The 23,505-nt window shown below is 37.2% G+C and overlaps 1 protein-coding gene and 1 pseudogene across 4 annotated transcripts in view; both read right to left on the bottom strand.

The window, feature by feature from the left end:
• The window catches only part of LOC112586936 (protein FAM170A), a 466,031-nt gene that overhangs the window by 319,284 nt on the left and 123,242 nt on the right, over window positions 1-23,505 (bottom strand). The gene's annotated exons all lie outside the window — the stretch shown is intronic.
• Window positions 14,779-15,182, bottom strand: LOC102402270 (annotated as a pseudogene).

The following is a 23,505-nucleotide window of genomic DNA, read 5'->3' as shown; positions in this document are numbered from 1 at the left end:
CAAACCCTGAAAACATACTTATGATGAAGAGAATGTAGTGCTCTAACCTCCCATGAGACTGTCCTTTAGTGGTGCCTTCTGGAACAAATATATTCAGGGAACAGCAAGATTTACCAAAAATAAAAATAAAAACACAGAATGGCAAACTGACCTGAGTTTTCTGCCCTTCCATGAAATTGTTTCTCCTAGGCAACTTGAAAAACATTAAGAAAATGAGGAAAGAGACTACCAATCAAATGCAAACTGGAAGAAAATCACATGCTAGAGCTAAAAGCAATCTTAGCCGTTGAAGTACATGGCATTAATGTCCCTTAATTCTTTACCTTTCCCTTATCCATATATTTCACATATGACTTGGCAATACTTTCTCCCATGAAGGACACAGAAGATATTTCACCAGCTTTGGCTTTGGGGCTTGGCACATGATCTGCTTGGGTTAATGGAATGTTAACAGAAAATACATTTCTGCTGTTGTACCCACTCTCTTTCACATCTGCCAGAGCAGAGGAACCAGCTGGGGCTGGCTAAGGAGGAAGATTAGGGGATGTGTGGAACTGAGCCATCCATGGATATATAAGCCTAGAACAGGAGACCCTCAGGTGACGTATAGACTGTGAACTAGGTAAGTGCATATTGCTGTGGAGTACTGAGCTAATGGGGTTGATTTTGGCATTATATTAGTTGATACCATGTCCAACAACTTCAACTTCTTCCGTTAATAGAGGAGAAAACTGAACCCCAAAAGTGGAAGCAGATGAAGAGTAGTGTCAGGGCTGGAAGCTAGGCCCTGAAACAGAACCTTGAAGATCTGAGTATTTACTCCAGGCCACATGCACCGGCCACATGGAGATTGGAAAGTCAATTCGTTTCTCTGAATCTCAATGTTCTGTTTGAAAATGAAGGTAAAAGGTATCTGAAATAAAAACTAGAAATTGTCTGTTTTAAATAAGGTATTTGATAAGAAGCTCAAGGTTAGTGCTTAATGAATACCAAGTGCATTATGAAAACTATTTACATGATGCAACTTTACTCATTTAATCTTTTAGATACCTGCCTATTAATAAGATAGGTGTGCACTCATTTGTTAAAAAAAAAAACAAAAAAAAAAACAGGTGATTATTGTGTGCTTACAGAGCCAGATTCTATGGACATTTAATGAACAAACAAATTCTGGCTAAGAGAACTTTAATAGCCTACCCAAGTAACTTAACCTCAAAAAACTTGGCATGTTTTTATTAATCAGTAGGGAGCCTGCTGATTGTAGCTCAGGAAAACTGTTAACTATTATAAAATAACTTTCTGCTACTGGTCACCCATAAACATGCTAAAAAGTTATTCAAATTAGAGTGTCTGCCTAGAGCTTTGATGTGAAAATTTTTATTAGAAACATCTTTGTTTTTACTATCCAAGGTGTCTTGATATAAATGCCATGCCACCTGCCATTAACAGTTACTCTTATCTCTAATTACAACAACATTCCATCTGCTCTGGAAGATGACTACTCTTCTTCTCTCTGGGCACTCCCAAGGGCATAAGCTGCTTTTCAAATGTGCCACATGACCTGTATTTTGATTCAAATTACACCCAACATACCTTTAAAACTCAGTAATATGCATCTTTAGGTTCAACTTCTCAGCATAAGAAGGACTGACTCCATGTTAAGGTATCTCATAACACTTCTCAAAATTGAACACATCAATATAAACTTGTGCAGATCTGGGGAACACTCATAAGAGAAAAACACATTTATTTGCACCAACAAATAATATTTGGGGAAAACATGAGGTCAGTGCCCTAAATCACTAGGAAAGCTTATCAGCTATAGAGAATCTTGCTCTGAGTGAGACTTATACCATGAAAAAAATTGAAATTTGTGTGAAAGCAAATAATTTCTCAGCTTCAAGAGTATTGAGTTAAAATTTCATTCCTGGCTTTCTAATTGCATTATCGTTGGGGTTGTTCAATTACTAAGTTGCGGCCACATGGACTGCAGCACACCAGGCTTCCCTGCCCCTCACTATCTCCCAGAGTTCGCTCAAACTTATGTCCATTGAGTCAGTGATTCCATCTAACCATCTCATCCTATATCACCCCCTTTTCCTCTTGCCCTCAAATTTTCCCAGCATCAAGGTCTTTTCCAGTAAGTTGCCTCTTCACATCAGGTGGCCAAAGTATTGGAACTTCCACATCAGTGCCTCCAATGAATATTCAGGACTGATTTCCTTTAGGATGGACTGGTTGGATCTCCTTGTAGTCCAAGGGACTCTCAAGAGTCTTCTCCAACACCACAGCTCAAAAGCATCAATTCTTCATGGATAAGCCATCCTTATGGTCCAGGTCTCAAATCCATACTATAACTGCATTATGGTTATATATATGAGAAGCATGTTCTCTGAGATGAAATCTCATGTAATTTCTTAGGGTCTTCACAAATTTTAGTTAATCAAGATTGGAGTAAATCGATCAGATCATGAAAGGATTAAGATAATTTGCTTGTATTCCATCTCAAAATCTCTTTCCCAGTAAAATATATTTGATACAGATTCTACTGTGCATGCTAAGTCACTTCAGTTGTGTTCAATTTTTTGCAATCCTATGGTCTGTAGCTCACCAGGCTCCTCTGTCCATGGGATTCTCCAGGCAAGAATACTGGAGTGGGCTGTCATTCCCTTCTCCAGGGGATCTTCCTGACCCAGGTATTGAACCCACATCTTGTATGTCTTCTGCATTGGCAGGCAGATTATTTATCACTAGCACCAACTGGGAAGCCCATAGATTCTACTAGCATGTCTTAAAATTTACAATATTTCAAAGATACTGGAGGATGATGCTGGAGGAAGGTAGTGGAACCCTACCAGCATCTGAGATGACTTCCCTCTGGGCAAGGTTTCATTCTGTTTATTTTCATCACAGTTACAAATTCAGGACACAAAGAAATGAAGGGGCAAGGAGTAAGGACTTCCTCTTCACCTTCTTATAAAGTTTTGTAGGTGTATGTGTTCTTGTTTTTGAATAAAAGCCCTTAAGTCATAATTTCTGAACAAAAATGGGTTGTAGACAAGAACTTTTCACGCATTTCATATTCTTTTCCTTATTGAAATATTTAAAATGTGTACTGTGGAAAGAAGCATACATTTGGAGAGAAACTCTTTGATAATTTGCTTGTTCTGGTTAAATAGTTTAATAGTATATATTATGTATATATACTTATATAAATGTAACAGTATATATAATTATATATATAAAAGTAGGTTAGTAGTAGTATATGTGTGTATTTATATACTATATATATACATGTATATAAATAATATATATGGACAAGGCAGTATTCCAGTTCACAAAGGAAATTTGAACTTAAAAGGTCATTAACAGACAAAATACATTTTCTTACTGAAAATATTAATACACATTATGAAAGACAACTCTGGCTTTGCAGTAGTATCTGAGGCAGGACACAGATGGGCCCCAGGCTGAGCAGCTGGAGTTCATCCCCTGTGGACAAATACTCCAAAATAGCAGGAGTGAGAGAAGAGTTGAGCCCTGCGCAGATGAAAGACCACATATTCATCATTCTCCATGTCAAGAAGACCTTCCCAACTACATGTATGCAGAAAAGCTCCCTGGAGGTCAAAAAGGGAGGGGGCATTAGCTCATAGTAGTGATGTCAATCAACCCATAGGCCTCTTAGCTAGAATTCATCTTGGCTAAGAGATGCACACTCACAAATGGGAGGACCCTGAGAAAAACAAAATCCATCTGGTTCTGGACTCAGAACCAGGTAAAGCAAAATAACTGGCCAAAGAAACCCAGAAGATACACCCCACAAAAGTGATTCAAACCACAAGTGTGCAACTCTGAGTCTGCCTGTAAGTCTATCCACAGGTACACACTTTCCTCCTAATAAAGGTTTTACTACTTTCTGTCTTGATGTGAAAATTCATTTCTACACAGCTGAAGGGCCAGACTCTTGCCCCTGGTCCCTAGGATTCACTGTTCTCACTGCCGCAGTCTGACTTCAGTCCCTGGCCAGGAACCAATACCCTGTTTCAAGGGGCTGCAGGCTGAGGCCACCCATTTGCATTTTGTAAACTCTAGGAAGTACTTTCTAATCCTCTGGCTTTATTTCAAACAACACAAAACATTCACCGTGCCAGATTAAGCCATAATTTATATTCACAAATAAAAAAGTGTTCCTGAAGAAATGTATTTTTCAGCATTATAGAAATAATTGAGAGATGAAACCATAAGATATTTCAAGTGTATAATGGGATGATTTGATAAAAATATTTGAAATGGAATTCTTTTATGGTTAGGAAAGTGTTTACTATGCTTAATCTCCACTCAAATCAACTTCCCTTTAATTTGAGGTTCAGTTCAGTTCAGTCACTCAGTCGTGTCCGAGTCTTTGCAACCCCACGGACTGCAGCATGCCAGGCTTCCCTGTCCATCACCAACTCCTGGAGTTTACTCAAACTCATGTCCATTGAGTTGGTGATGCCATCCAATCATCTCATCCTCTGTTGTCCCCTTCTCCTCCTGCCTTCAATCTATCCCAGCATCAGGGTCTTTTCAAATGAGTCAGTTCTTTGCATCAGGTGGCCAAAGTACCATTGTTTCAGCTTCAATATCAGTCCTTCCAATGAATAATCAGGACTGATTTTCTTTAGGATGGATTGGTTGGATCTCCTTCCAGTCCAAGGGACTCTCAAGAGTCTTCTCCAACACCACAGTTCAAAAGCATCAATTTTTTGGCACTGAATAAAAGCATATGCTTGACGTTTCATGTTCCTTAATATCAAAAAAGATCTTCATGACCCAGATAATAACGATGGTGTAATCACTCACCTAGAGCCAGACATACTGGAATGTGAAGTCAAGTGGGCCTTAGGAAGCATCACTACGAACAAAACTAGTAGAGGTGATGTAATTCCAATTGAACTATTTCAAAACCTAAAAGATGATGCTGTGAAAGTGCTGCACTCAATATGCCAACAAATTTGGAAAACTCAGCAGTGGCCACAGGACTGGAAAAGGTCAGTTTTCATTCCAATCCCAAAGAAAGGCAATGCCGCAGAATGCCCAAACTACCGCACAACTGCACTCATCTCACATGCTAGTAAAGCAACGCTCAAAATTCTCCAAGCCAGGCTTCAACAGCGCATGAACTGTGAACTTCCAGATGTTCAAGCTGGTTTTATAAAAGGCAGAGGAACCAGAGATCAAATTGCCAACATCCGTTGGATCATTGAAAAAGCAAGAGAGTTCCAGACAAACATCTATTTCTGCTTTATTGACTATGCCAAAGCCTTTTACTGTGTGGATCACCACAAACTGTGGAAAATTCTGAAAGAGATGAGAATACTAGACCACCTGACCTGCCTCCTGAGCAATTTATATGCAGGTCAGGAAGCAACAGTAAGAACTGGACACGGAACAACGGACTGGTTCCTAATCGGGAAGGCTGTATACTGTCACCCTGCTTATTTAGCTTACATGCAGAGTACATCATGAGAAACACTGGGCTAGATGAAACACAAGCTGGAATCAAGGTTGCCAGGAGAAATATCAATAACCTCAGATATGCAGATGACACCATCCTTATGGCAAAAAGTGAAGAAGAACTAAAGAGCCTCTTGATGAAAGTGAAAGAGGAGAGTGAAAAAGTTGGCTTAAAGCTCAACATTCAGAAAACTAAGATCATGGCATCTGGTCCCATCACTTCATGGGAAATAGATGGGGGGAAACAGTGGAAAGACTGTCAGACTTTATTTTTCTGGGCTCCAAAATCACTGCAGATGGTGACTGCAGCCAGGAAATTAAAAGATGCTTACTCCTTGGAAGGAAAGTTATGACCAACCTTGATAGCATATTCAAAAGTAGAGACATTACTTTGCCAACAAAGGTCCATCTAGTCAAGGCTATGGTTTTTCCTGTGGTCATGTATGGATGTGAGAGTTGGACTGTGAAAAAAGCTGAGTACCGAAGAATTGATGCTTTTGAACTGTGGTGTTGGAGAAGACTCTTGAGAGTCCATTGGACTGCAAGGAGATCCAACTAGTCCATTCTAAAGGAGATCAGCCCCGAGTGTTCACTGGAAGGACTGATGTTGAAGCTGAAACTCCAGTACTTTGGCCACCTCATGAGAAGAGTTGACTCATTGGAAAAGACTCTGATGCTGGGAGGGATTGGGGGCAGGAGGAGAAGGGGATGACAGAGGATGAGATGGCTGGATGGCATCAGTGATTCGATGGACATGAGTTTGAGTGAACTTTGGGAGATGGTTCTGGACAGGGAGGCCTGGCCTACTGCGATTCATGGGGTCACAGATTTGGACACGACTGAGTGACTTAACTGAATAGCAATTAAAATTAAATCAATAAAATTTATATTTTAAATTGCATAGGCAATGTACATGCTTTTTATTTTTCTATGAAAAATAAAGGAAATTATCTTATTCAAAGCATACTGCAACAAAGAGTGAAATAAAAATGCTAGAAAATTCTCCCTTTTCATGCAGTGAAATAAATGAAATTTCTACCTGGAAAATGATGATCTCATTAGCATCACTGTCATAGATTAATGGCAGTTTTTTGTATGTACCCATTGATAAAAGACTCTTTCTGGCTTTTAATAAAGTACTGTTTGTTCCATAGAGGATTTTATAATCTCCCAATCTAATTCTTTTTAGAGTGGTTCAGTTGTTTTTTCCACTAGAGTAATTTCCATTCATTCTCCAAACAATAATAATCTAAAGTACACTCTAGGTAGCACTGTAGACTTAGATTATTAATGGACTTTTAACTGTCCAAGTTTTTTTTTTTTTTTAAACATAGCAATTATCAAGGGTTAACTATTTTATTCCTTGACCAGAGAGAAACATTTATGTTATGAACACTTTTATTATACAAGAATGCAGTACCTCCCAATACCCTGTATAACTTAATGCTATTGGTTGAATATTTTTCCAAACCTTCAGTTCAACTGAAATTATCAGGATCAGCTATTCATCAAGTTTGAGATACTTATTTTTAAAAGCAGAAGCTATTCAGATTGTACAAGGTGGACAATGTCATTTGTTCTTCAGTTTAAAAATCAGTGAAAAAAAAGTATTTTTCATGTCTTTTTGCCTTCTTTATCTCTCTTTATCTGTTCAGAAGAAAAATTAGTATTGTCATTAGGCACTATGTACCTCAGGAAAAGTAGAATCCCTTGACAGATGTGCTGCTGCCGGATAAGGGGAGATGATGGACGAAAGTCACTTTACAGAAAGAATTTTCCAAAATAAGCCAGAGAAAGACATCCAGGATCTATTGGATGAGCTGCTGAGAAGATAAGGCCACAGCCCTGTGCCTTAAAGGAATGAGACCTGGGAACAGCAGGCAGTTGGCAACCAGATTTAATGAATTTAATCACCTCCTACTTCAGGAACTCTGAATTCACTGAAAGGACAGTGAAATGGATTTATTCTATTAAACTTTAATTTAATAAAATGTCGGAGGCTTTTGCTGCTTACAGGGAGAAACTCTGTTTAAACATTCACGCATATCAGAGGTGACAATCAGTAGGACACTCATCAATCAGGAAGAACATTAGTAACTGCATGAATTCAGAATCCTTGAGGTGCCCTGAATTATACCAGGTACTAATCCTTCAGAGAGTGAATCATGGAGACTTGGGGATGTCTGATATAACCAAAACTAATACAGTTATGTAAAGTTTAAAAATAAAATAAAATTAAAAAAAAAAAAAGAGGTTAGTGAATATCTACCAGGTTCAGTGCTTCTTATCAGTGCCTTCTAAATGAATATAAGCCCCATACAGCTTTTGATTTTGTACATACTTATTCCTTTTAATAGATAATGTTCAGGTTCTTTTTGACTAATGTCTATTTCTTCCTATCCTCCTAACCCTGATGCATTTTTAAACAGGCGATAGTTCATCTCACTATCAAATTACAGCACTTGGATACTATACCCTTATGTTTTCCTCTCACTTCATATTTTGAGATTAACTTCCACAATGACACCATCGTCAAGGAATATAAAGTGATCCCCCTGTAGGTTGCATTTTCATCACTGATACCACTTTTTCTCACCATGGAGTTTGCAGATCACAACCATTCTCGCTCCTGCAAATGGTGATTATTAAACTCACAAGAAATGTTTAATCAACTTACTTCACAGGCCAAACATTAAATCTTATGTAGAAAGATATATCGGAGAAGGCAATGGCGACCCACTCCAGTACTCTTGCCTGGAAAATCACATGGACGGAGGAGCCTGGTGGGCTGCAGTCCGTGGGGTCGCTGAGTCAGACACAACTGAGTGACTTCACTTTCACTTTTCACTTTCATGCATTGGAGAAGGAAATGACAACCCACTCCAGTGTTCTTGCCTGGAGAGTCCCAGGGACGGGGGAGCCTGGTGGGCTGCCGTCTATGGGGTCGCGCAGAGTCGGACACGACTGAAGCGACTTAGCAGCAGCAGCAGCAGAAAGATATATAATAATCAAAAATCAATATAAACATCTACACTCCCATCATCTTTCCACACTCACCTTCATCTTACCTGGGGGAACATTTTACTTAGAATATTTTTCCTTTCATCTGCTTAATATGTTAATATAATTAATGAGGACAGTATTTGGGGACAGGGAAGAGAACCAGAATGTGAATACTCATATGTCATAATTCCTCTTACACACATACATCTTGAATATGATTATATAAACTGACTGAGATACTAAAACTTGAAGGGGCCTTGCATGCCACAGATGTTGAACGTGGATTTACGAGAAAAAAAAAAAAAGAAAGGAAAATAGTTCTGTCTAGGAAGAGCTCTCCATCCACTAATACCTCTGCCCTTCTCAAGCTATCATGGCTATGTCACACTGTGTAGTCAGCCACAGGTATGGCCAACTATCAGAACCAGAAAAGAAATATAAATGAACTAAATTCCTTCAGACTTGCAGATGATTTTTGCATACATTCTAGAAATGGTACTATTCTTTCCTCTTTTAACCTAGGATGATAGAGCGAGCACATAGCTAGAAGAAAAAAAGAGCTTTACTGAATTTAGTCAATAAATGCTTTTCAGTACCTACTATGGGCTGATGCTAAATCACTTGAAATCCCTTTGAGAAGTAGGTAAAGAACGATACACCAGGTACTGGTTAGCCATTAGAGATGCTAGACAGAAAAAGATGATTATAATACAGTATTGATAAGTACCAAGATGGGGATAAACAGTTAGGCTATTAGCTATCAGAGTAACACAGGAAGACAGCCCATGCAAGGAGAAGGGATAAACTTTGGAAGTTTTCTGGAGTTACTGTTGCTGAGCTGAGTGACTACCAGTTAGTGCCTCAAAGGGAAGGTAGAAAGGATGCTCCAGTCAATGGAGGTTTGAACTTTTTAAAGGAAACAGGATGTAAAGTTGTAAAGGGCAAAGGAGGATCTGAATCTGAACTCCCTGGTTTAGCACCTATTGGGCCTGGGCAGATGACTTTTTTCTAAGTATCTATCTACCCATTGGCAGCCTTAGAATGAGAGAGTGAAAAAGAGAAAAAAAAAAACAAACAAACAATGTTTAGCAGCACTTAGGTACTTACACTCAGGAACTCTATACATCTGGAGCAAAAAATATCCAAGTTAGGTAATGATTATTGAGGTAGAAAAGAAAGTTGAACATTAAAGGACTCTCTGCTAGGAATTACTAGTTGTCGCAGGTTGTAATTTACAGAAGCAGATACCAAGCCGAGTATGGGATACAAGATGTTCATAAGGGATCAAAACATATGAAAGAAATGGTGAAATAGGATAAAGCAGAGGAAGAAGTCAAACTGCAAGGCAAGCCCAGAAAGCCCTGGCCAGCCCAGCAGAGGATTTGTGAGTGAGCAGTGCCTTTCAGAGTTACATACATGGGCCAAAATGGCCATGTCTTTATCTCTTTGCCTCACTCAGTTACAAGTGGACTGTCCCAGGAAAGACATGACGTCAGACAAGGCAGCTCCCAGCTCCCATTTGCTGAGACATAAATTTTCTGCATTTGGGCAGCAAGTATTTCCTTGAAGGGGGATCTAGGAGGCACATCTCTGCATCTATTGCAACAGTGTTCCCTAAAAGCATGCCCTCCCCCTGTTCTGGGTGAAAGCAAGATGGCACTTCTCAGACCCTGACAGATGGGCTGTGCACCTGATTATTTGTGGATAATGAAGACCCTACTTGCAAGTCTTCTGTTTCTCTCCTGCACCAAGGAGACTGTATGTTCCATATGGCAGAACCAAAGGGCAGAGGAGCCACCCTCCACCTGCATTGAAGACCAACTACATGGACATGATTCCGAAGAGTTCAACCTTCAGATGTAATACAATGAGGAATTGTGTAATAAGCTCTTCAGGACGACGGTGACATAATTAGATCTGCCTTTAGAAAGATCAGTTTAGCTACAATATGCAAAATTTTGGAAAATCAATGAGGCAGACAACTCATTAACTACTACTGTTGGAGTGAGACAAACAGGATAACAAAAGATTTCCAGTCAAAGAAAGAAAGTAAAGCCAACTAGGGCTAACTATACTACTGATGACAGGTTGGATGAAGGTCAGAAAATGTAGTTTGTGAGGCTGGGGTCTCCTACTGTATTTCCCATAAGATCGGCTTGATAAAACAGTAAGAGCATTTAATGTTAACTAAATGCCTTTGTGCACTAGTCACTCTGCTACTCATTTTGCATGCATTGCCCCCTTAGCCATCACAGTCCTCCTATCTGCTTTGCTGGCAGAAACCCAGCTTTATGAAGGAGCTAATTTTTTTGTGAATCTTTAGGGGCCTTGCCTATCTCCAGGGCTAGATGTTAATCAGTCTATGCCAGTCACGATAATTTCATTTCCCTTATCATGTCTCAGAGAAACAAGACAAAGAGGAAAGTCTAGTGAGAGGCTTCTGGGATTGTTTTTCTCATAACTAACAAAAGGGAAATAAAATAGGGATTCACTTGTTCCTACCTTTGCCATTGCCATGTGATGTCTCTATGTTGGGAGCTTTTTGTATTCTCTCTGGGCTGAAAGAGGGAAAGTCTAGAGACTCCCAGAGAGAGTAACCAGGAACCCTCACACCATGGAGCAAAGAAGGTAACCAACTCTGATACAGCCGACCTTGGGACTTCCAATTATGCAATACCGCACATTCACATTATTCTCTTTGTTTAAGCCACTTTTAGTTTATTCAGTGATTTCCACCTAAAGGATCCTAACTGATACACCTGTTTTAGTGTTAACAATGTTTGGTGGAGGTAGGAGAAGGAGCAAGGGAATGACCCAAGTTCCCGAAACCTACCAGAAAGAATAGGAAATCCTTTCACAATTTTGGTAGTCACCCCAGTGGAAGGACTAAAAGTTTAAATGCAAGTATTTGAGAAAATAATTTGCTTTTTTCACTCTCTTTTTTCCTGAGACTTGAGCTCAGGCTTTCACAACCTCATGTTTACTTCTCATATGTAAGTCACCCTTTGTTTCATGGGATTTTAAAGTCACTTCATGCTCTGGCCCTTAAATATTTCACTGGCTCCATTCACCACACCATGTGAAGAGTTGTCCTTAGCTCCAAATGTAACTGGTCAAGAACTGACTACAGAAATTCAGTCTTTCACTAGTGACTGGTGTGCAATTCTGTAACACCCAATAGTCATGCTCTGTAGATCACAGGACTGGGAATGGCAGTTTCTGTGGCTGCAGATTTTTGAAGGACTATGTTCTTTTGAACAGAAGACCCTGCAACCAGATTCTCATATTCTGTCTTTTGTTTCCACAGTCTCATCTGCTGTTCAGTCTCATCTGTTTTTCCATCAGGATAAAATTGTTTATTTGTTTTTTTCCTTCAATAAATACAACAAATAGTATAACCTTTTGAAAATTCATTCTTTTTATTTTCACTTTATAGGATATAAGGCAAGATATCCCTGAAGAATATATAGAACTGGGAAAATTATGTGTTCCAAACCAGAAAATAAATCAAAGAATATTAATCAAATCTTAACTTGAGCCCAATCTTATTTTGCTGATTTTCTTTTGGTTCTACATTAAGCACAAAGATATCAATACATTCTTTTAGCATGATGTTATGTATCCCAAAATGAAATACTGCATTAATTATATATTAAATTCTTCTCCTTGGGGTTTACATCCCATGGCTTCTTAAAGACTTTCCTCAAACACTCCCTCTCCTGCATCAATAATTTCTCATTTCTTGGCGAAATATTACCACCAGAATACAACTAAGCACTAATATTGGGTTTTTAAAAACTAATCAAATAAAATCTCCCATGACCTTGATCTAAATTATCTTCCTATCACTGTTCCATTCCTTCTCAATTCATTGTAAATTTTTTTGATAGAGAGTCATGTCATAAGATCTTTCATATCCAATTTAATCAAGTTTTCATCCCTTCTATTCCAGAGGAAAAACCTTGTCAGGGTCACAAAAACAAATATCCGGTGGTTACAGTTCATTACTTAACCAGATCTTTCCACTGCTTTCTACATAGCCGGTCACCTTCCTTACTAAAACTTTCTCATCTCTTAACGTCTAGGACCCTATGTGCTTGTAACTGAGCGTCTGAACTGTTAGCTGTTTCATCTCTTCTTTGCTGCTTCCTCTTCTCTTCAACTACTAAATGCCCTGGGCTCTCTAGGAACTTGATTACTATGACTTCCACATCTGTACCTCAATATCCAAATATGTCTTACAACTCCAGAATCATATATCCAACATCCACTGAATATTTGTCCACAGGCATTTTAAAAAGCATCTTAAGATTAACACAGTCAAGATGGAACTCTTGATTCTCCATAGAACTCAACTACCAAACTAGCTGTTTTCTCAGATTAACTTTTTTGAATAAATAACTCCATCCAATTTAAGCCAAATTTTCAGGGATTTTCGTTATTGCTCATTACCCATCAGAATGCTCACTGTCAAATGTACACATATAAATTATCAAGATATCATGTACAATTTGCCTTCAGAATATATCCTAAATCTGTTTTGTTTTCCATTTCTATTATGTAAACCATCATTGTTCAGATTATTCACAGCACTCTAGCTAATCTCTCTACTTCCATTCTTCTTTCTACACAATAGCTTTTTGTTTTTGTTTTGTTTTTACTCATTAAATTTACTGAAATGTGATCTACATTCGATAAAAAAGCACCTATTTTAAGTTTACAATTTGGTGAGTTTGTCAAATGTATACACCCATATGTTCATCAACCCTATCAAGATACGGAATATTTCCATGATAATCCCCTGCCAGTCTTCCTTGTTTGCATTTTATCCACCCTCACCTCTGGCTTAGGCAATAACTGACATGCTACTACTATGGATAAGGTTTACCTATTCTGTAATAGTATACACTATAATATACTGCAATAGTATAGAGTGTGTTCTTTGTGACCTAGGTAGCTCAGCACATTTTTTGATATTTGTAAATGCTGTGTGCCTAGTAGTGTCAATTTATTGTTTGGATATAACACAACTATTTTAAGAAAACATCAAACAAAATTTTTGTGATCTTAAAGGATAAAACTACTAAATAGGCTATAATTAAAAACATCATCACATGAACTGCCCAAAATTAATGCAACTTAAGAGCCCAGGGAGATGATGCTAGGGAATATACCAAACAAACCATTCATTCTAAAAATCTCATAATCAAAAGGCTGTATACTTCTGAGCCCATTCTTCAATATGGAAGTACTAAGATAGAGTAATTAAACATAATTAATAGATAAATAGTGAATTTGAGGAGAAAGAGATTGTTTTTCAGGATAATCACTTATAAGTAACAAGCTAAAAATGGCATAAAATTCCTTGAAATTTCCTACATAACATTACAAAGTATCTGAGGGATCCACACTGGAGAAAATATGCCCTCCCAGTTAAGGAATGGAAAGTTAGTCATAGGGCATTTCCAACTCATGTAGTCACTATTACTGTAGTATTAAGTAGAAAGTCCCACTTTCCAAATGAAATTGCTCCTATTATCTTTGATAAATGATGTGTGTACTTCAAAGTCTGGATAACCATAAAGGAGTCATCCCCATAAGATGCTTCCATTTAACGTGAAATCAGATGAAAGGTGTCCCAAACAACTGCTTGGTATCATTTTTTCAGTGAAGCATTAATCAATTTTATGCTCCACTTGTTGAATGTGCTCTTTGAAAACACTTTGTTCCATTGTTTGGTGAATTATTCTACAAATTTCAATATGATTGTTGATTGATAATTTATTCAAGTCTTTTATATCCTTGTAATTTTCGGCAGAAATTTCAACCATAACTGTGGATTTGCCTAATTTTGTTTATAGACTTTTTCAATTTTTGCTTCATAAGTTTATGAATCTCTATTATTAGAGTTTCAGAATTATTATATTTTCATGTTGAGCTGACACTTTTTTTCTTTATGAAATGCTCCTTCTCATCTTTATTAATACTCCTAGTTTTCAGAACTTTGCTGTATATTTTTCCATCCTTCTCTTAGACAATCTGCAACTTCATATTTAAAATTTATTTTCTTGAAACAACATACAATTGGATTTAGTTTTTAAATGCAGTATAATATCCTTTGGCATTTATTTGAAAAGTTTAGCACATTTATAATTAATCTAATAATTTATTTGGCTGTTTTTAAGTATGATCTGGCTATTTGTTTTCGATTTATCCCATATATATTTTTTTTTAGTTTTATGGTTTTAACACAAATATAATGTGCACACAAGCTGTCTATTCATTTTCTTTGCTGTGCAGACTGGCACTGGGATTGGTGACTGATGTCCAGTCAGGCTGCTCTTTCCACAATGGCTCTCAGTTTTTTGGAGGAGATGATGTGAGCAATCACAGCACACTAATGTGTGTTGCACATCAGCAGCGTTTCAAGTTCCTTGACGCTGTGGATGAGGAACTGCCAGAAGCCCCTGGGCAGCACGTGCTTTGTCTTGTTTCTCCAATAACCAATGTTGGGCATCAAGACCTGGCCCCCAAATCTTCTGTGTGCCTTACTGCCAATTCCACTGGGTTTCTGCCAATTCCATTTAATTCTGACATAATCGGTCTGACTGGCACTGGATGGACTTCTTGCTCCTCTTTTTGGTAATCTTTGACTTCATGAGAGGTCTGAGGGTGGCCATGATGCCAAAGAAATGACTACCAGCTCCACAGGCAGCACCAAGGAAAAGAGTGTGCCATATTTTTTGTTATTTGCCTCTGAATTCTGACTAAATATTTTCATTATTTTTTCTCTACCATGGTCTTATCTTACTAGCTTAGCTACAATTTTTAAGTTTATACAGTAGAAGCTCTAGGATTTGCAATATGCATCTTATCACAGTCTTTCTTCAAGTAATATTATGTCTCTTCAGTATAAAAGGAATATTACTATTATTCCCACATCTACTTTTTACTTTTATTGTGAAACAACCTACATCTACCTATGTCATAAGCCCCACAAATATTTTTTTTAATTTAAACAATAACATATTTTAAAGAAACGGATGTTCTGGGCTTTGTGCTGGTACTATCTTAGTTCACATTTCCTGAACATGTGAATTTTTAACAGAAAAGTTGCTAGACAGTGTTCTTGGGAAGTTCGCCTGTAAGAATGTGAGAAAGGCAAGAGCTGGTAGAAGGAGAAGCTGAATCACAATGTACAGTTTACCTTTGAACAATGAGAGAGTTGTTGAACAACCCTCCACACAGTTGAAAATCTGAGTCTAACTTAAAATGGCCCTCACTCTGTGTGGTTCCTTCTTATATACTGTTCTGCATCCATAGATTCAACAACCTGAATACTATAGTATTTATGACTGAAACGTATTCAAATAGAAGTATGTGCATGCTCAGTCACTTCAGTCATGTCTCTTTGTGACCCTATGGACTGTAGCTCACCAGGCTCTTCTGTCCATGGGATTTCCCAGGCAACAATACTAGAGTGGGTTGCCATTTTCTCCTCCAAGGGATCTTCCCGACCCAGGGATTGAACCTGCATCTCTTGCATTGGCAAGATTATTCTCTACCACTGAACTACCTGGGAAGCCCAATGTATATGTATAGAGAGTGACAATAGCTCAGTCGTGTCTGACTCTTTGCAAGCCCATGGACTATAGCCCTCCAGGCTCCTCTGTCCGTGGAATTCTCCAGGCAAAAATATTGGAGTGCATTGCCATTTTCTTCTCCAGAGGGTCTTCCTGACCCAGGGATCGAACCCAGGTCTCCTGCATTTCTGGCAGACTTCTTACAGTCTGAGCCACCAGGGCATTTGTATATCTATAACTTCTCTTTATACCATGAATTTCTAAAAAGCAGGAACCATCTCATTTCCTTTTGATCTTTAGTGACTAGTAGGGACAGTTATCAGGTTATGTTTAAGGCTTATTTTCTGACTTTGATAAATCTATGTTACTCATATGTCACCCTTAATATAAAATGACAAAGCTAGGTTTCTAATCTTATGTTTTTTATATGCTGGTAGCTTGCCAGTATCAAGATTCTGGTAGTGATGAATTAGTCATGTTAAGTGGCAATCCTATTTTACACTCATAGAACACTATACTTGAATGTTATAGCATGCTTCACAAATGTAATGAATTGGATATATATTTAGCTCTTTACTATTTTTTGCTCTAGTTCTGCAAGGATAGAGTCTATGTATGTTCTATTGATGACTACAAAGGATAGAGTCTATGTATGTTCTATTGATGACTACAAATCTTATACCTAGTACAAAGCCTTGCCCTAAGAAGACACTCAATTTTTTAAGAAATTATACACTTCCTTATGTGCACTCCACAACTGGACTGCTCAGAGATGTTCACGAATCAATATAGTGAAAATGAGTATACTATCCAAAGCAATCTATAGATTCAATGCAATCCTTATCAAGCTACAACGGTATTCTTCACAGAGCTAGAACAAATAATTTCACAATTTGTATGGAAATACAAAAAACCTCGAATAGCCAAAGCGATCTTGAGAAAGAAGAATGGAACTGGAGGAATCAACCTACCTGACTTCAGGCTCTACTACAAAGCCACAGTTATCAAGACAGTATGGTACTGGCACAAAGACAGAAATCTAGATCAATGGAACAAAATAGAAAGCCCAGAGATAAATCCACGCACATATGGACACCTTATCTTTGACAAAGGAGGCAAGAATATACAATGGATTAAAGACAATCTCTTTAACAAGTGGTGCTGGGAAATCTGGTCAACCACCTGTGAAAGAATGAAACTAGAACACTTTCTAACACCATACACAAAAATAAACTCAAAATGGATTAAAGATCTAAACGTAAGACCAGAAACTATAAAACTCCAAGAGGAGAACATAGGCAAAACACTCTCTGCCGTACATCACAGCAGGATCCTCTATGACCCACCTCCCAGAATGTTGGAAATAAAAGCAAAAATAAACAAATGGGACCTAATTAACCTTAAAAGCTTCTGCACATCAAAGGAAAGGTGAAAAGGCAGCCTTCAGAATGGGAGAAGATAATAGCAAATGAAGCAACTGACAAACAACTAATCTCGAGAATATACAAGCAACTCCTACAGCTCAACTCCAGAAAAATAAATGACCTAATCAAAAAATGGGCCAAAGAACTAAATAGACATTTCTCCAAAGAAGACATACAGATGGCTAACAAACACATGAAAAGATGCTCAACATCACTCATTATCAGAGAAATGCAAATCAAAACCACTATGAGGTACCATTTCACACCAGTCAGAATGGCTGCGATCCAAATGGCTACAAGTAATAAATGCTGGAGAGGGTGTGGAGAAAAGGGAACCCTCTTGCACTGTTGGTGGGAATGCAAACTAGTACAGCCACTATGGAGAACAGTGTGGAGATTCCTTAAAAAACTGGAAATAGAACTGCCTTATGATCCAGCAATCCCACTGCTGGGCATACACACCAAGGAAATCAGAATTGAAAGGCACGTGTACCCCAATGTTCATCGCAGCACTGTTTATAATAGCCAGGACATGGAAGCAACCTAGATGTCCATCAGCAGATGAATGGATAAGAAAGCTGTGGTACATGTACACAATGGAGTATTACTCAGCCATTAAAAAGAATACATTTGAATCAGTTCTAATGAGGTGGATGAAACTGGAGCCTATTATACAGAGTGAAGTAAGCCAGAAAGAAAAACACCAATACAGTATACTAACGCATATATGGAATTTAGAAAGATGGTAACAATAACCCTGTGTACGAGACAGCAAAAGAGACACTGATGTATAGAACAGTCTTATGGACTCTGTGAGAGAGGGAGAAGGTGGGAAGATTTGGGAGAATGGCATTGAAACATGTAAAATATCATGTATGAAACGAGTTGCCAGTCCAGGTTCGATGCACGATACTGGATGCTTGGGGCTGGTGCACTGGGATGACCCAGAGGGATGGAATGGGGAGGGAGGAGGGAGGAGGGTTCAGGATGGGGAACACATGTATACCTGTGGTGGATTCATTTTGATATTTGGCAAAACTAATACAATTATGTAAAGTTTAAAAATAAAATAAAATTTAAAAAAAAAGAAAATATATAAAAAAAGAGATTATACATATGAAAATGTTGCATTTGCAGATCTATAAAACACTGTTATAGAGAAAAATACAACACTTCATATATTCATCACAGAAGATAAATTTTTGGCAGATTGCTTTTGGTATGAACTGCCAATTAAAGAAAAAATCAGTGATTTACATTGAAGTAGCACTTTAAAAAGAAAGAACCAGGCTTCTCTGAGAAAAAAGCATGTAGATATTGAGGCTAAGATTCTGAGCTAAAAGAACAGTCTTTGTGAGGACCAGGTGTAGTTACTGACCAGTTATTAAAATTCCTAAATATTCCAAATATTTAAAGTCCTGAATGCCTTCAGTCAGAATTTAGTCCCAAACAACCACATACTTAGAAAACATATAGATCCCAAGGAAATAAATGTGACTATGATAAACACAGTTATTTTCTGAAACAAATACCAACACTATCCAAACAGAAGAAAAAAGGCAAAGCTCTGTGGAGGATTTTTAAAGTAATACATTTGGTAAAAGGAAAACAAGAGTTGCTTACTAACTTAGCAAATGATAAGAGTACTAAAATGTTAGTGGATAAGAAAGTGGTAAGGATTATTACATGTATTAATATGCTGTGTTAAATGTGTTATATTTACTTTTCTTCAGAAATGCAAAAGAAAATTTTTAAATGAATTAATTTCAGACTTAGTCAATTTCTTGTTGTTAATCATGAAAATCAGCTGAGCTCAGAATTGTCCATTCATCCCATATCCGTTCATTCCTCAACTGAGTCTCTCCTTCAGTTGACAACGAATGAAGCTATGTAATACTGGTTCCTACTAAGAGTATATTTGAGGAAACCGGGTCTTATAAACTAAAATCAATGTTTGGCTTACATTATGATAGGAACTCAAACCTCCATTAGTCAAAGGACAGTTATAAATACAACAAACCCATCAGGGCCTCTGATAATTGATGACTCAATATGCTGAATTAAATAGGGATGACTCACAGTCCAGTAAATCATCATTACTGTGAGCAAACCAGGCTGTAACCTTTCAGTCTTCTTAGAAGAAACTGCTTATTGATCATAAACAAAAATCACAGAATTTGGTATAAACATAATGAAATGAAGAGGGAAGTATTCTTCATGTTAAAGGCAGTTGACACTGCCATGGACCTTCTTTTGAAGTAATTAATATCTACTTTAATGGGATTCTCTCCCACAAGAAACATTTTCCAAATCCTGAAATTTACTGTGTTCATTCCCTTAGATGTGTGGCAGGATTTATTTTCTAGAATAATGGCTTTAGGCCCATAGAGCCTTCTTCCATTTCGGACTTATAACCTCCTTGTTCTTATTTCTTTCTTAGCTTATGATTAAATGGACTAGCACATATAAATCTCCACAATTAATCATTAATTTCTTTTAGGCATTTTCCCTGTGCAGCTTCAAAGTAGTTTTCAGACATGTAATATTAAGTATAACCATTTGCCTTTCAAAAATACTAAGAAAAATATGTCCATTGCTCTATCTTCAAACATCTAGATTACAGTTTTTTTTCCATGAAATTTCTTTTTACATTAGAATTTCATATCAAGTAACAATAGATGTTTTAATACTAAAACAAAGAGTTGAAAAAAAGGTTTTATAAAAACTACATTTTAATAATGACTATACATGGCTCAGTATAGGCTGAGATATGAATGGAAGTCTCCCTTTACTACCTCAAAACACAAATATTATGAATAAAATAAAAATGCTTCATAGGAAAAGATAATCAGCTTATTAATTAATTGCCTTCTATATAAGGTTTAATTACAAACTGCTGCTACTGCTAAGTCACTTCAGTCATGTCCGACTCTGTGCAACCCCATAGACGGCAGCCCACCAAGCTCCCCCGTCCCTGGGATTCTCCAGGCAAGAACACTGGAGTGGGTTGCCATTTCCTTCTCCAATGCATGAAAGTGAAAAGTGAAAGTGAAGTCGCTCAGTCATGTCCAACTCTTAGTGACCCTATGGACTGCAGCCTACCAGGCTCCTCCATCCATGGGATTTTCCAGGCAAGAGTACTGGAGTGGGGTGCCATTGCCTTCTCCAAATTACAAACTACATCAACTTAAAAAATAATTTATATTTTAGGCAGAAATATATCCTATGAATATGTAATGTGAGCTCAAGTTTTTGTGTTAAATTGTAGAAATATTATCATTTGTAGAAATGAATATCATTTGTTAATGTAGAAATGTAGAAATATTTGTTAATAAATATTAACACTGTAAGGAAGACATCTGTTTAAACTTATAAATTCTAAAAATGGGTCAACAATCATTATTTTTAAAATCTTGAACAAGAAACATATTATTATAATTAGCTTTTTTTTGCCATGACATATAGTATATTTGATTTAGCCTTAGGTATAACTGTAGAATAAATATAATACTTGAAGATTTAAATATAGTATTATAAAATATAATTTGAAATAGTATAGAGAATATTTGATGAGCATGAAATAAACACAATTACCCTTATAAACCAATCAGGAAAAAGGATAGAAAGATAAAATTATCAAAATTCAGAATGCAAGAAGAATATTTTTATAGATTCTTTGGACTTAAACTAAGAGACTTTTAGGATCAACTTTATACCAGTAAACTAGATTACACAGATAAAATGGAAAAATTCTGTAGAAAACCTACTTACCAAAAATGACATAAGTTGATACAGAAGCTTTTAGTATCATTGTAAATACTACAGAACTTGAATTAATTAAAGAAATCTTTCCACAAAACTCATAGCAGTCCACTGGTGAATTCTATCAAACTTGCAAAAAACAAATACTACAACTTCATACAAAAAACATGTTTAAAGATTGTAGAGGAAAAAACACTTCACAATTTATGTGGCCATCATAACCCTATACAAAAATTTGATAAATACATTTCAAGAAAAGATTATACAGATTGAAAAAAAATGTAAGATGCATATTGAGTTCTAAATTTAAAACGAAAGCATGTCATGACCAAACTGGGTTTATTTCTAGAATTCAAATTTAGTTTAACATTTCAATATCATATAATACAAGATATTAATGGAAAGAAGAAAATTTACATTTATCTCAATAGTCACCAAAAAACCCTCTCAAATCACATTCATGATGAAAAAGAGAACTAAAAAATAATTCATTCACTCTGCAAAAACTTATTTAAAAATGCAGCTAAGACCATATATTATGGTGAAGTATTGAATTTTCCCTCCTAAAGATCAGTAACACTGCATACATGTCACATATACTGTGGGTTCTACACAATGTAATGCGATGATAAAAAAATAAATAAAAGATCAGAAAGGAAGAAAGAAAACTGTCTCCATATTTGAAAATGACGTAACTGCCATTTAATTCTGAGCAGATAATTCTTCTAATTTCCAAATCAATTACTTCAACTAATGAGATAGAAAGGTTTCCAGGTATAGTCATTATTAAAAAAAAATCAATTATATTTTTATATAATTGCAAAAAACTGGAAAAATTTTGAGTTGTATTAACAACATTGTCATATAATACACTTGGATAATTTTCTTTCAAAAATATAAACACTTTTCACTGAACATACTACTTAGACAAAAAGAAAAGTAGAGATGTACTTTTTTTATGTATTAGAAGGCTCACTATTCCAATCCCAAAGAAAGGCAATGCCAAAGAATGCTCAAACTACCGCACAATTGCACTCATCTCACACACTAGTAAAGTAATGCTCAAAATTCTCCAAGCCAGGCTTCAGCAATACATGAACCATGAACTTCCTGATGTTCAAGCTGGTTTTGGAAAAGGCAGAGGAACCAGAGATCAAATTGCCAACATCTGCTGGATCATGGAAAAAGCAAGAGAGTTCCAGAAAAACATCTATTTCTGCTTTATTGACTATGCCAAAGCCTTTGACTGTGTGAATCACAATAAACTGGGAAAAATTTCTGAAAGAGATGGGAATACCAGACAACCTGACCTGCCTTTTGAGAAACCTATATGCAGATCAGGAAGCAATAGTTAGAACTGGACATGGAACAACAGACTGGTTCCAAATAGGAAAAGGAGTACATCAAGGCTGTATATAGTCACCCTGCTTATTTAACTTATATGCAGAGTACATCATGAGAAACATTGGGCTGGATGAAGCACAAGCTGGAATCAAGATTGCAGGGAGAATTAGCAATAACCTCAGATATGCAGATGACACCACCCTTATGGCAGAAAGTGAAGAGGAACTCAAAAGCCTCTTGATGAAAGTGAAAAAGGAGAGTGAAAAAGTTGGCTTAACGCTCAACATTCAGAAAACAAAGATCATGGCATCTGGTCCCATCACTTCATGGGAAATAGATGGGGAAACAGTGGAAACAGTGGCTGACTTTATTTTTCTGGGCTCCAAAATCACTGCAGATGGTGACTGCAGCCAGGAAATTAAAAGACGGTTACTCCTTGGAAGGAAAGTTATGACCAACCTAGATAGCATATTGAAAAGCAGAGACATTACTTTGCCAACAAAGGTCCGTCTAGTCAAGGCTATGGTTTTTCCAGTGGTCATGTATGGATGTGAGAGTTGGACTGTGAAGAAAGCTGAGTGCCAAAGAATTGATGCTTTTGAACTGTGGTGTTGGAGAAGACTCTTGAGAGTCCCTTGGACTGCAAGGAGATCCAACCAGTCCATTCTGAAGGAGATCAGCCCTGGGTGTTCTTTGGAAGGAGTGATGCTAAAGCTGAAACTCCAGTATTTTGGCCACCTCATGCGAAGAGTTGACTCATTGGAAAAGACTCTGATGTTGGGAGGGATTGGGGGCAGGAGGAGAAGGGGACGACAGAGGATGAGATGGCTGGATGGCATCACAGACTCGATGGACGTGAGTTTGAGTGAACTCTGGGAATTGGTGATGGA

This window comes from Bubalus bubalis, chromosome 9, assembly GCF_019923935.1.
Source record: "Bubalus bubalis isolate 160015118507 breed Murrah chromosome 9, NDDB_SH_1, whole genome shotgun sequence".
Classification (NCBI taxonomy): domain Eukaryota; kingdom Metazoa; phylum Chordata; class Mammalia; order Artiodactyla; family Bovidae; genus Bubalus; species Bubalus bubalis.
This window is presented reverse-complemented; position numbering and strand designations above follow the sequence as displayed.